The sequence below is a fragment of the Echinops telfairi genome, unplaced genomic scaffold (genome assembly GCF_000313985.2).
Source record: "Echinops telfairi isolate 266 unplaced genomic scaffold, ASM31398v2 ScPeMD7_7458;HRSCAF=8496, whole genome shotgun sequence".
Lineage (NCBI taxonomy): Eukaryota > Metazoa > Chordata > Mammalia > Afrosoricida > Tenrecidae > Echinops > Echinops telfairi.
The window spans coordinates 14,061,790-14,073,313 of record NW_022111358.1 but is presented as its reverse complement, the minus strand read 5'-3'; the positions used below and the strand labels follow the sequence as shown (position 1 = coordinate 14,073,313).

Sequence of the window (11,524 nt, the reverse complement as noted above, 5' to 3'; positions counted from 1 at the left end):
TGGTGTGTTTCTTCCATGTGGGCTTTGTTGCTTCTCAGCTAGATGACCGCTTGTTTATCTTCAAGCATTCAATACCCCAGATGCTATATCTTTTGATAGTTGGTATCATCAGCTTTCTTCACCACATTTGCTTATATACTTGCTTTGTCTTCAGCGATCGTGTAGGGAAGGTGAGCATCATGGAATGCCAGTTTAATGGAACCACATTTACTTATGCACCCATTTTGTCTTCAGTGATTGTGTTGGGAAGGTGAGCATCACAGAATGCTGGGTTATTAGAACAAAGTGTTCTTGCATTGAGGGAGTACTTGAGTAGAGGCCCAATGTCTGTCTGCTACCTTAATACTTAACATAAATATATATACATAGATCTATTTCTGTATTGTTATATATAAATATATTTACATGTGTACATGCCTGTAGTTAGACTTCTATAAGTGTCCTTTGCCTTCTAGTTCTTTCCTCTATTTCCTTTTGCTTTTTTCTTGTCCCACTATCATTTTCGATCTTCATTTGGGTTTCAGTAATTCCCTTGGTACATTGCTCTTGATCAAGCCCCACCAGGCGTCCTATGCTCTCCATGCCATCGATTTTAGATCACTTGTTATTCCCTTGTCCCTGGGTTTGTTGAGACTCCTTTTCCTTTCCCCCACCTTCCCCTCTCTTATGTCCCCCTGGAATCATTAGTCCTCCGGATTGGTTATTCCGCCTGCCTTACCTAGATAGAAATGCAGAGAGAATAATAAAAAAACAAGACAGAGAAAAACAAAACAACAGCAACAACAAAAATTACAAAAAAAGAAAAGTCTATAACTAGTTCCAGGTCTGCTTGTTTACCTTTAGGAGTGTTTTCTGGTCAAGTCTGATGGGGTGTCACACCCTGGCCCCAGTTCTATTTTTGGTATTCCATATAGGTTGTTTTTATGTTTTTGTATTTTGAGCAGTGTTGCAGTGAACATTGGTATACATATATCCGTCTGTGTTTCTTTTCATTGTATCTCTAGGATATGTCCCTAAGAGTGGGATTGTTGGATAATATGGGATTTCTCTAGCTTTTTCCATACTGTTTTCCATAGTGGTTGTACCACTTTACAATCCCACCAGCAATGGATAAGGATTTCCATTTTCTCACATTATCACCAGCATTTGTTGTTCAAGCTTGAACATTTTTTAAGCAGTTATTATGAGACTTGAAAAGGCAGATGATCTTGAGTTTTTTGTGAAACACCAGGAATAGGGTAGAAAAATATCCGACTCCTTATTTGGCGAGTTTGGGGTCACAGGAAAAACAGTCGCCATCTTGGACATATTTAGTTCTTACAGATGATCTCACATTCTGTCCTTCGCTCCTCACCCTTGTTGATGCTGATGACCTGTTTCAGTTGTTAACAGCATTACCACATTTTGGAATTTATTGTTATTTAGAACTTGATATTCTACTTTAAAACCCAAACCTTGATTTCCCCCATACTAGCCATAAACTGCTTTACCTTTTTATTTTGATTTTTTCCATTTTACAAACTGTCTCTCATTCATATCACACTACATAGGTATACCTCATTGAGTGTTTTTCACTTATTTTTCCTTTTGTATGTTTTATATTCTAGTGACTCCTTTCCTTAGCTATATTCATGTTGTGTTTTCTCATTACCTTCCTAGAAAACCTTGTCTCTGTTCTTTTTCTAATCTATTATTCTATGCAGTATTAGATGTCAGATAAATGTGTTCTGATTTTTGTCACTTTATTAATCTCTACAATTGATTTTATTCATCTTCCAGTATGGGTAGGTCCCCTCAGTATTACACTTAGTCTTGTTAAGGTGCCTTAAAAAAAAATCAAAACAGTGGCTTTCAAGGGGATCTTTTGGGCCAGATACATCTAAGGCAGAGGTCAGATCAAAAGGTATGTTAACTGTTTTTGGGGGAATCCAAAGAAGTAATCTTGATAGATTTTCCCCCCCAAAGGATACAGGATGTTCATGGAACCTAATAGAAAGAAGTTTTCAGAAAATTGGAAACTGCTTTCATGTGAAAAAAACAGGAAAATTTCACCAAGGAAATTTTTGTTCATTAGCAGTGGACCAATTCATTCGTTGAGGGTAGCAAGAGCTGCCCTATGAGAATTTCAGACTACTTTTGTCCCCAAACTCAAAAAATATTTCAGAGGAACAAGATTTGAGTCCCTGAAAGATTCCCAAACTGCTGTTTTGGTGTGATGTAAATCAAAGAGTGCACAATTCTTCAGGGAAGGGTTATGGGTGGAAATAGAGTCCTCAGAAGTGTAGACACCTAGATGGAGGAGATGTTGAGAGTAAAGCTTCCTATTTTAATATTGTTGTTCAATAAAAATTTCTGTGATTTTAGCAACACATCTTTGTTTTACTCTCATATAGCACTGCAGTTACTGCTTGTAATGATTTATAATTCTCAAAAGATATTAAATTCTATTCTATAGTTTGTTTCAAAAGGAAGAAAACATATTAGTAAGATTTTCCCATCAGAAGCAGTTCTACTTTGTTCTATACAGTTGCTATGAGTCAGAAATGGCCCGATGGAAGTGGGTCTTCATGTGCTTGTTGGTATCCTCTTTGATGAAATGCCTATTCAAGTCCTTTGCTGATTTTTTTCTTTTGGGGGGTGATGGTTGTTTTTGATGTTAAATTGTGGGAATTCTGGATGTAAAACCCTTATCTGTTTTCTATAGTGGCTATACCAGTCTATGTAATTTTTAATAACTATTGCATTCTGTTGAATGTTTGTTCTAAAATTGTGTTTATAATCTTCTATGGCTAAATATCTAGTGAAAGTCTTTCATTCATTCAGTGGGGTTTACTTTATTGAAGACTCAATGCCTTCAATTTAGAAAAATTCTCTTCTTAGTTTAACCTCATTCTATTGTTTTCAGCAATTAGAATTTTAGTCTCAAAGATCTAATTGTTCCTTTACAAAGGGATGTATTATTTTTTGAATATAGTAAGAGTTTAGTTTTTGGTGTTTGTATTTTTTAGATGATAATTACGTTTTTTTGTGAGTGTACACCACAGTGAATTTCAATTTCTTTACTGCGATCATTTGCTTTTAAAATATTGGTCTTCTCATATGTTCATCATTTTTAATCAGCAGTTAATATTTAAGGTAGAAAGACTGTGTAGCAGGCATAGGCCTTTCAGTTTTTATAAATGGAATGTTTTGCTAGATATTGGAGCAAGTTGAAGACAAATGCCTTTAGTTAGGCAAGGAACTCGTTGTGTGGGGAAGTGCCTTTCAGAAGTCTGAATGAGGAGGACTTAATTCAGAATTAATTTCAACTGGAAACTTTAGTTTCCTAATATTTTTTCTATTTCTTTAGCAGACAGGCAGTTAAGTAGACTGCATGCACTTTTATACCTGGGAATGAATGAAAGAGCTAGGTAGTGATGCTGATGAGGTCGGTTGCCCTACTTGTCAAATCTGTGGATTATCCCCTGCTCTCAGCCCTACTTACCAGTGTCTTCCTCTGTTATACCTGCTGACCAATAGGGTTCCACGAGCAAGTTGTCACCCAGTTTCCCTTTTGTACACCTGTGCCCCAGTTTTATTTATCTTGTTTTATCATCAGTTACTTCCAAATTTCCAGAAATATGTTAAACTCTTTCATGTTTGGATGAATTCCTTTTCTATATTCTTATACTTCTTTACCAGAAATTGCCAGCTTAAATGACCACTCGTTAGGTAGCATGAATGAATGAATGAAGGAGATGAGGTCTAAGACCATGTGATTACATTGTTTGAGTGATGGAGTGTGATATGTAGAGTGTGTGTGCCCTGTCTAAATGGGGCAGTCTACTCAGTGTTGGCTGATTGCTCACCTGGAGGAATGTAGTTGGCTCAGTGCTACCAGTCATCCAGTTTTTCAGAGAAGCCAAAACCATCCATTTTCAACTATTTTTAAATGGATTAACTTGTAAAACCTTATGAAGCCACTTAAAACATGATTGTCAACCTGATTTTTTGAGTTGCCAGTTTCAGACTTCAATTATAAACTAATTTTATTTCAGTGGTATTTTAGGGGGTATGGTAGGCAAATGTGTGCACCTACTCTACCATGTTGAATTAGACATCTTGTGGTTCCAGTTTTTATGTATTAATCTTTAATCCATCTGTAAATTATTTTGATGTAATATGGGCCAAATAAGGGCCAGATGATTTTTTCCCCAAAGAGTCATTTGTTTAAAGATTAATCAAATAATTTGCTTACTGATCTGAAGTGTCACTTGCCTTAATGAGAGGTGGCTTGCTTTTACAAAATAGATACCCACTCAAAGAAAGATTAAGCAGGAGATAAACCGGCCCTCATTGAAACTCAGATGCTTTTAGGAAACTTCTCTCTTCTCCTTAGGACCTGAAGTATCTCATCTCTGCCCCTCTCAGCAAAGTTGTTTCATTATTAATTATTTAGATTGCCTTTTCTGGTTATTTATCATCTTTATTATGACATTGTGACTGCTCAAAATGGAAACTTTGAAGTTTATGAAATATTCTGGTTCTGTTTTCTGTAATTAAGAATTCAGTTGTACAACCCCAAAGCCAAATTCCTAGGAAAGTGAATCTACCATAATTCGTCTTGCAAGTCAGGTATTCCTCCTTGACCTGATCTGCTCTGCCTCGTAGCTATGCGAGCATGGTCATGTGTTATTAATATAGCCACGAGGCCCATCATTTCAGTGGGGGTTAGAGATAGTGAGAAATTTTCAGAGTAAAGGGCTGGACACATGTCCAAATAGGTGCCTAGTGCAATATATTTATTGTAATACTAAATTCTTAGATATAAAAGTATGTATGTTCTCTGTTTCTTCCTAGACAAATTTTGCTTATTCTCTCTAGTTTATTTTCCAAATTAAATTTATTTTAAGTGATATCTTATTGCTTTCAGTGAAAGTTCACCAGCAAATTAGGTTCCCATTTGACATTTTTTAATACAAGTTGTTCAGTGACGTTAATTGCACTTTCACAATGTGTCACCGTTCTTGTGTCTCATTTCAAGTACTCTAGTTTTCCTGACCCCGTGTCTTCTTTATTGTCCTTTGTCTCATACAGCTGTTAGCACAGAGGTTATAGTACTTGGCTACAAAAGGGTTAGTGGTTCAACCCCACCAGCCACTTCATGGAAGAAAGATTTGACAGTCGTCTCCTATGAAGATTTATACAAGGCAGCTCTAAGTCCTAGAGCAGCGGTTCTCAACCTGTGGGTCGTGACCCTTTTGGGGGTTAAACGACCCTCTCACAGGGGTCGCTTAAGACCATTGGAAAACATAGATCAGATCTTAGACGTTCCTCTATCCGTCTCCAGGCAGGTCTGCCCATATGCAGATATGCCCACATATGAGTACCTGACATGAAGACTGTTATTCATGCTACACCATGCTTCAAGACAAAATTTCACTTATTTGTAATTAGAAATAAATATTTCATAGTATATAATTACATACTGTTTTTGTGATTAATCACTTTACTTTAATTATGTTCAATTTGTAACAATGAAAATACATCCTGCATATCAGATATTTACATTACGGTTCATAACACTAGCAAAATTACAGTTACCATGTAGCAACGAAAATAATTTTATGGTTGGGGGTTAGCACAACACGAGGAACTGTATTATTATAGATCAGATTCCTAGAGATTTTTTTTTTTTTAATAATCTAAAAAAAGTTTCTAAGTTTTATCTGGAGACACAATATATTGACTTGGAAAAACAAGAGAAAAACATGAAATAAAGCTCAAATGCTTTAAAATCCAGACTTACTGGACTAGGTGAGACTGGAGAATTACCTAAGACTATTGTCCTAAGAAACTTCAAACCAAGAAACTTCAAACTTCTCAAGTGCTTGGTAGCCAAATTTGACTAGTGATGAGTACATATATTGGATAGTGCAGATGTAGATCTTTTTCCATCCATCACAGATAATTCTTCTAAGTAGTGCTTTTTTAGAGACTTACATTGATAATAGCTTATATATGTAATTTTTCATGCCCCAGAAATGAACAAAAACCTCCACATTATAGAGGAACTCGGCATTAGGAAGGTTGAGAGCCACTGTCCTAGAGGGTTACTATGAGTTGGAACTGTCTCGATGGTAATGACTTTGCTTTGTTTTTGGTTTTAGCATCACATCGATTTTTAAAATGGAACTTTATACTCAGGGGTAATAACCTTTATTTTGTGTGCCAATCTGTTATTTCAGTAAAAGGTTACTTCAGGGGATAGTTTTGGTTTGGTTTGAAAAGTTTCTTAGGGCAATAGTCTTAGGTAATTCTCCAGTCTCACCTAGTCCAGTACGTCTGGACTTTTAAAGAATTTGAGCTTTATTTCATGTTTTTCTCTTGTTTTTCCAAGTCAATATATTGTGCCTCCAGATAAAACTTAGAAACGTTTTTTAGATTATAAAAAAAAAGAGAAAAATCTCTAGGAATCTGATTGGAATTTAGATAAAAACTAGAACAAAAAGTCTACTAATGCACAAAATTTGTGGGTCTAGTTTTCAATCCTGCCCAACCCGTTGTACATGGGCACAGAATTTCACAGTATACTTTTACCTTTTGCTCTCTAACATGAATGACATATTTAAGATAAACATTTCACACACACACACAGCTAACATCAGATCTAGAAACTCAGTTGTATTTAAAAGCTATGCTGTTTGATGTGGTAACTACTGGCTATACTTGGGTTATGTGTTGGGCTTCTAACTGTAAGATTAACAGTTCTAAATCACCAGTCCCTCTATGGGAGAAAGACAAGGCTTTGTAATAAAGAGTTACAGTCTTGGAAACCCATGAGGCAGTTCTACTCTGTCTGCTAAGGTTGCTACGAGTTGCAGTCGACTCGATGGCAGTGAGTTTTGGTGAGAGGAACATTTGGAATAAACCCTGGTGGTGCCATTGGGTAAGTGTGGGACTGCTAACTGCAAGGTGAGTGGTTCAAAACCAGCCACTCTGAGGAAGAAATGAGGCTATCTGGCCCTGTAAGGATGTGAAGCCTGAGAAAGCCTCTGTAGGGTTGCGGTGATTTGGAATCGACTTGATGCCGTGCTTTTTTGCTACATTAGGCTATTCATTTAAATTAAATAAAATTGAAACCCAGTTTTTCATTGGCACCAGTTAATATTTCAAGTGCTTGGTAGCCAAATTTGACTAGTGATGAGTACAAATATTGGATAGTGCAGATGTAGATCTTTTTCCATCCATCACAGATAATTCTTCTAAGTAGTGCTGTTTTAGAGACTTACATTGGTAATAGCTTATGTATGTAATTTTTAATGCCCCAGAAATGAACAAAAACCTCCATATTATAGCATTTTGATCAATAGGTGGAAGATGCTATGGTTGGACTACTCTTGTTTTCTTATTTATAAGGTAGTTGCTGATGGAAGTTAAAAATGTACCAAAATACCAAAAAGAAGAAAATTAAATTCAGTAGCATCCCAACAGATAGGATTGTTTAAAAGCTGTATTGAAGTGTAAGATTTAAGTGTACGTATTGTAGGTGTAACGTTGGATTAATTTTGACGAACTAAACAATATATACATAGTTTTTTAACCACATTGTCTCTATTCCTGAATTATTTTCTTACTGTTGTAAAAATATATATAGTACAACATTTGCTAATTCCATATTTGTCCGATGTGCAATGTAGTGTTATCAGTTATATTAATTATGTTGTGTAACCATTACTAACTAACAGTTCCCATTTCCCATCACCCTAAACAGAACTTTTCACCTCTTTTCTCACTCTCCCACTCCCGGAAACTACTAGTAAACCTGGGTCACTAAACATTTATTTGCCTGTTTAAAATATATATAACTAAATAAGTTATATATATGTGTGTGTATATATATGCACATACACACACACATATATATATATAACTTACTTTGTTGTTGAGAATATATAGAACAAAACACATGAATTCAGTACTATCCACATATACCGTTCACTGACATTGCTTACCTTCCTTAAGCTTTACAACCATGGTCACTCCACTTTTCTGAGCTGTTTCTCCCCCACTGACAGAAATCCTCTGTCTTACTCCTGTTTCTTAGATGGATCTGTACTTAAATCTTCACACCATCTTTGAGAATTCCTAATGATCCTTTCTGGTTCTCTGCTTTGAAAGAAAACAAAATAATGAAAACAAGTAAATAAAACAACCTGCATTTTTCTCAGAAAACAAACTAAGTTTGTTCTGAGTTTTTAATGAATGCTTTGTGCCATTTTTTTGTTTCTTCAGACTTAAGTTGTTATTTTCATGCTTAATTTATTATTCTAATTGCTCAGTTAATAGCTTATTTTATTTTTCTATGAACATATTTAAGTATATAAATTTACTTTTGAGTATTGTTTTAGCTATATATGAGAGTTTCTTACATGTAGTATACTCATTCTGACATTTTAGATATTTTGAAATTTTAATTTTGGTTGGGTTTTAGAACTTTTTATTTTTGTTGAAAATATACAAAGCAGGGCAATGAATGTATGGATGTGCTTTACACAGTTGATGTATGTATGGATTGTGATAAAAGTTGTATGAGCCCCTAATAAAATGATTTAAAAAAAAAAGAAAATACAAAAAGCAAAACATGCACCAATTCAACAATTTCTACCTGTACAATTTAGTAACATTGATTACATTTTTCAAGTTATGCATCCATTCTCACCCTCCTGTTCTGAGGGTTTTTCCCCATTAATCTCGATTCAGTGCCTCCTTGATTACCTGCCTGATAGTTTTGAGTAGTTATTCTCATTTTGGAGCCCAACTGGTACAGTAGGTTACAGGTTGGATTATTGAAACCACCTGCCACTCTAGGGGAGAAAGACGAAGCTTTCTGCTCTGTTAGCTACAGTCTTTGAAACCCACAGGGTCGCTATGAGTTAGAATCAACTTGAGTGATTGAGAGCGAGATTACCACTTTTATCCCTTGCAAGTCTTAGGAAAGTATAATGTTCAAGGCAGACATTTCCTTGTGAAGCTAAACTACTTGTCTTAGACTGGTTCTCCAGGGAAGCAAAACCCGGGAGACTTACATATGTACATGAGGGGGCTTCAAAAAGTGCACGGGAAAGTGGAATTTTCCCACAAACTTTTTGAAGCCCCCTCATGTATATATATAGAAATTTATCTCAAGGAAATGGCTAATCTGGCTGTAGAGACTGATGACTCACAAGCCCGTGGGTCAGACAGACGTCAAGCTATAGGTGCCTCCTGACTCATGTAGCTGCAGTTGTTGAGGAACAACGCAGTCTCAGCAGGTAAGAAGAAAGTTGCTGGTTTAGAGGCTGCAGAGGCTAATGAACCCCAAGATTGCCAAACAGTATGTCTAGTTGCTCGATTAAGTCCAAGAAACTAGCGGTCAGGTGCTGACAAGTAGATCTCATGATGGAGGTGATCCCATTAGATCAGATCCCACTGCATCATTCAATAACTATCAAATTATATCATCTGCTACAACATCAAGCTATTTTTGTAATTCAGATTTACACATCAACCACTAAAGCTAGTGATGTGTTTGAAAAGGATTAAACATGCATTCAAGATGTATAGATATTTTTTGGTAACTGGAATTAGAAAGCTGGAAACAAAGAGGAAGAAACAATGTTTGGAGACTGGCCTCAGTGGAGATCACATGATAGAATTTTGCAAGCCCAACAAATTCTTCATGGCAAATACCCTTTCCAATCACGTAAACGGTGACTACGCATCAGATGGAATACACAGGAATCAGATTGAGTACGTCTGTGAGAAAAGACAATGGAGAAACTATCATCATCCAAAGCCAGGTTAAGGGATGACTGTAGAATAGACCATCAATTTCTCATATGCAAGTTCAGGCTCAAGCTGAAGAAAATGTAAACAAGCCTATGAGAGCCAAAATATGACCTTGTCATACATTGAACACTGATAGGAGACCTGATGATCGGTGAGATGACATCAAGAACATCATACATGAAGAAAGCAAAAAGTCATTAAAATTACATTAAAGAAAGTGGATGTCAGAAGAAACTCTGAAACTTTCATGTAGAGTAGCTTAAGTGACAGGGGAAATTGATGATATGAAAGAGCTGAACAGAAAGCTCCAAAGAGCAACTCGAAAAGATAGAGTACCTTAATGCAGCGTGAAAAGACCTACAGTTAGCTCTAAAGGAAGAACTTGCTCAGAATGTCTCAAGCTGAAAGCTAAACATTTCAAGCCTTAAGTTGCAATATTGAATGATTCCATGGGCAAAAAGTATCTCAAAAGGAGATGGAGAAAGAAAAAAATACTCTAAAATTGATTGTGGTGATGACTGTACAACTCTTCTTAATGTGTTTGAACTAGACAGAATTGTATGATAGTGAATTATATGCCAATAAAAAATGATTGCAACAGTACATTAACAAGGCACTGCAAGAAATTCAAGCTTATTTGATACTCAAGTGGAATATGTGGAAACAGTGATCTCACTGGTGATATTAGATGGATCGTGTTTGAAAGTGGAGAAACATTTGTGTTTTACTGACTAAGCAAAAGCACTCGACTATGGATTATAATGGACTATGGATAACATTGTGAAGAAAGAGAATTCTAGAACCCTTCATTGTGCTCATGCAGAGCCTGTACATAGACCAAAAGGTGATGAGGAAAGGTGTGTGTCAGGGTCATACCTTCTCATGACACTTATCCAATTTGTTTGCTTAGCAAAGAATTTGAGCAGCTAGAGTATATGAATCGAGGGCCCCTGGTAAGATAATGGATTACGTGTTGGGCACGTAAGGTCAGCACTGTGACCCTGCCAGATGCTCCGAGGGAGAAGATGCGGCTATGCACTTGGCATAAAGAGTTAGTCATGGATACCCAGAGGGACAGGTCTACGCTGCCCTATAGGATTGCTCTGAGTCAGAATTGCCTTGATGGCCGTTTTTCTGTTTGGTTTGGTTTTGTGAGTATATGAAGAATGCAGCAGCAGGATTGTAGAAAGTTAATAACTTGCCATTTACAGATGACCCGACCTTGCTTGCTGGCAGTAAGGAGGACTTGCTGATGAAAAGCAAAGACTGCAGCCTTCATTCTGGATTGCAACTCAATGCAAAGCAGACAAACATTTTCACAACTGAACCACTCGTAACATTATGATAATCAAATTTTGAAGTTGTCAAGGATTTCATTTTGCTTGGATCCACAGTTAATGCTCATGGTAGCAACAATTAAGAAATAAAATGATATATTGAATTAGGTAAATCTGCTGCGTAAGACCTCTTTGAAGTATTAAAGAGCAAAGATGTCACTGTAAGAATCGATGGGCCTGACCCAAGCCACGGTGTTCTCAATGGCCTTATGTGCATGTGAAAGTCGGACAATTAATAAGGAAGATGGCAGAAGAATTGATACATTTGAATTATGGTGTTGGTGAAGACTGTTGAAAGTACCGTGGACTCTCAAGTACTCCCTCAACACAAGAATACTTTCTTCTAGTAAATTGGCATTCTATGATGCTCACCTTCC

General features: G+C 36.4%; 1 protein-coding gene across 1 annotated transcript in view; it reads left to right on the top strand.

The window, feature by feature from the left end:
• The window catches only part of BRIP1 (BRCA1 interacting helicase 1), a 148,530-nt gene that overhangs the window by 26,790 nt on the left and 110,216 nt on the right, over positions 1 to 11,524 (top strand).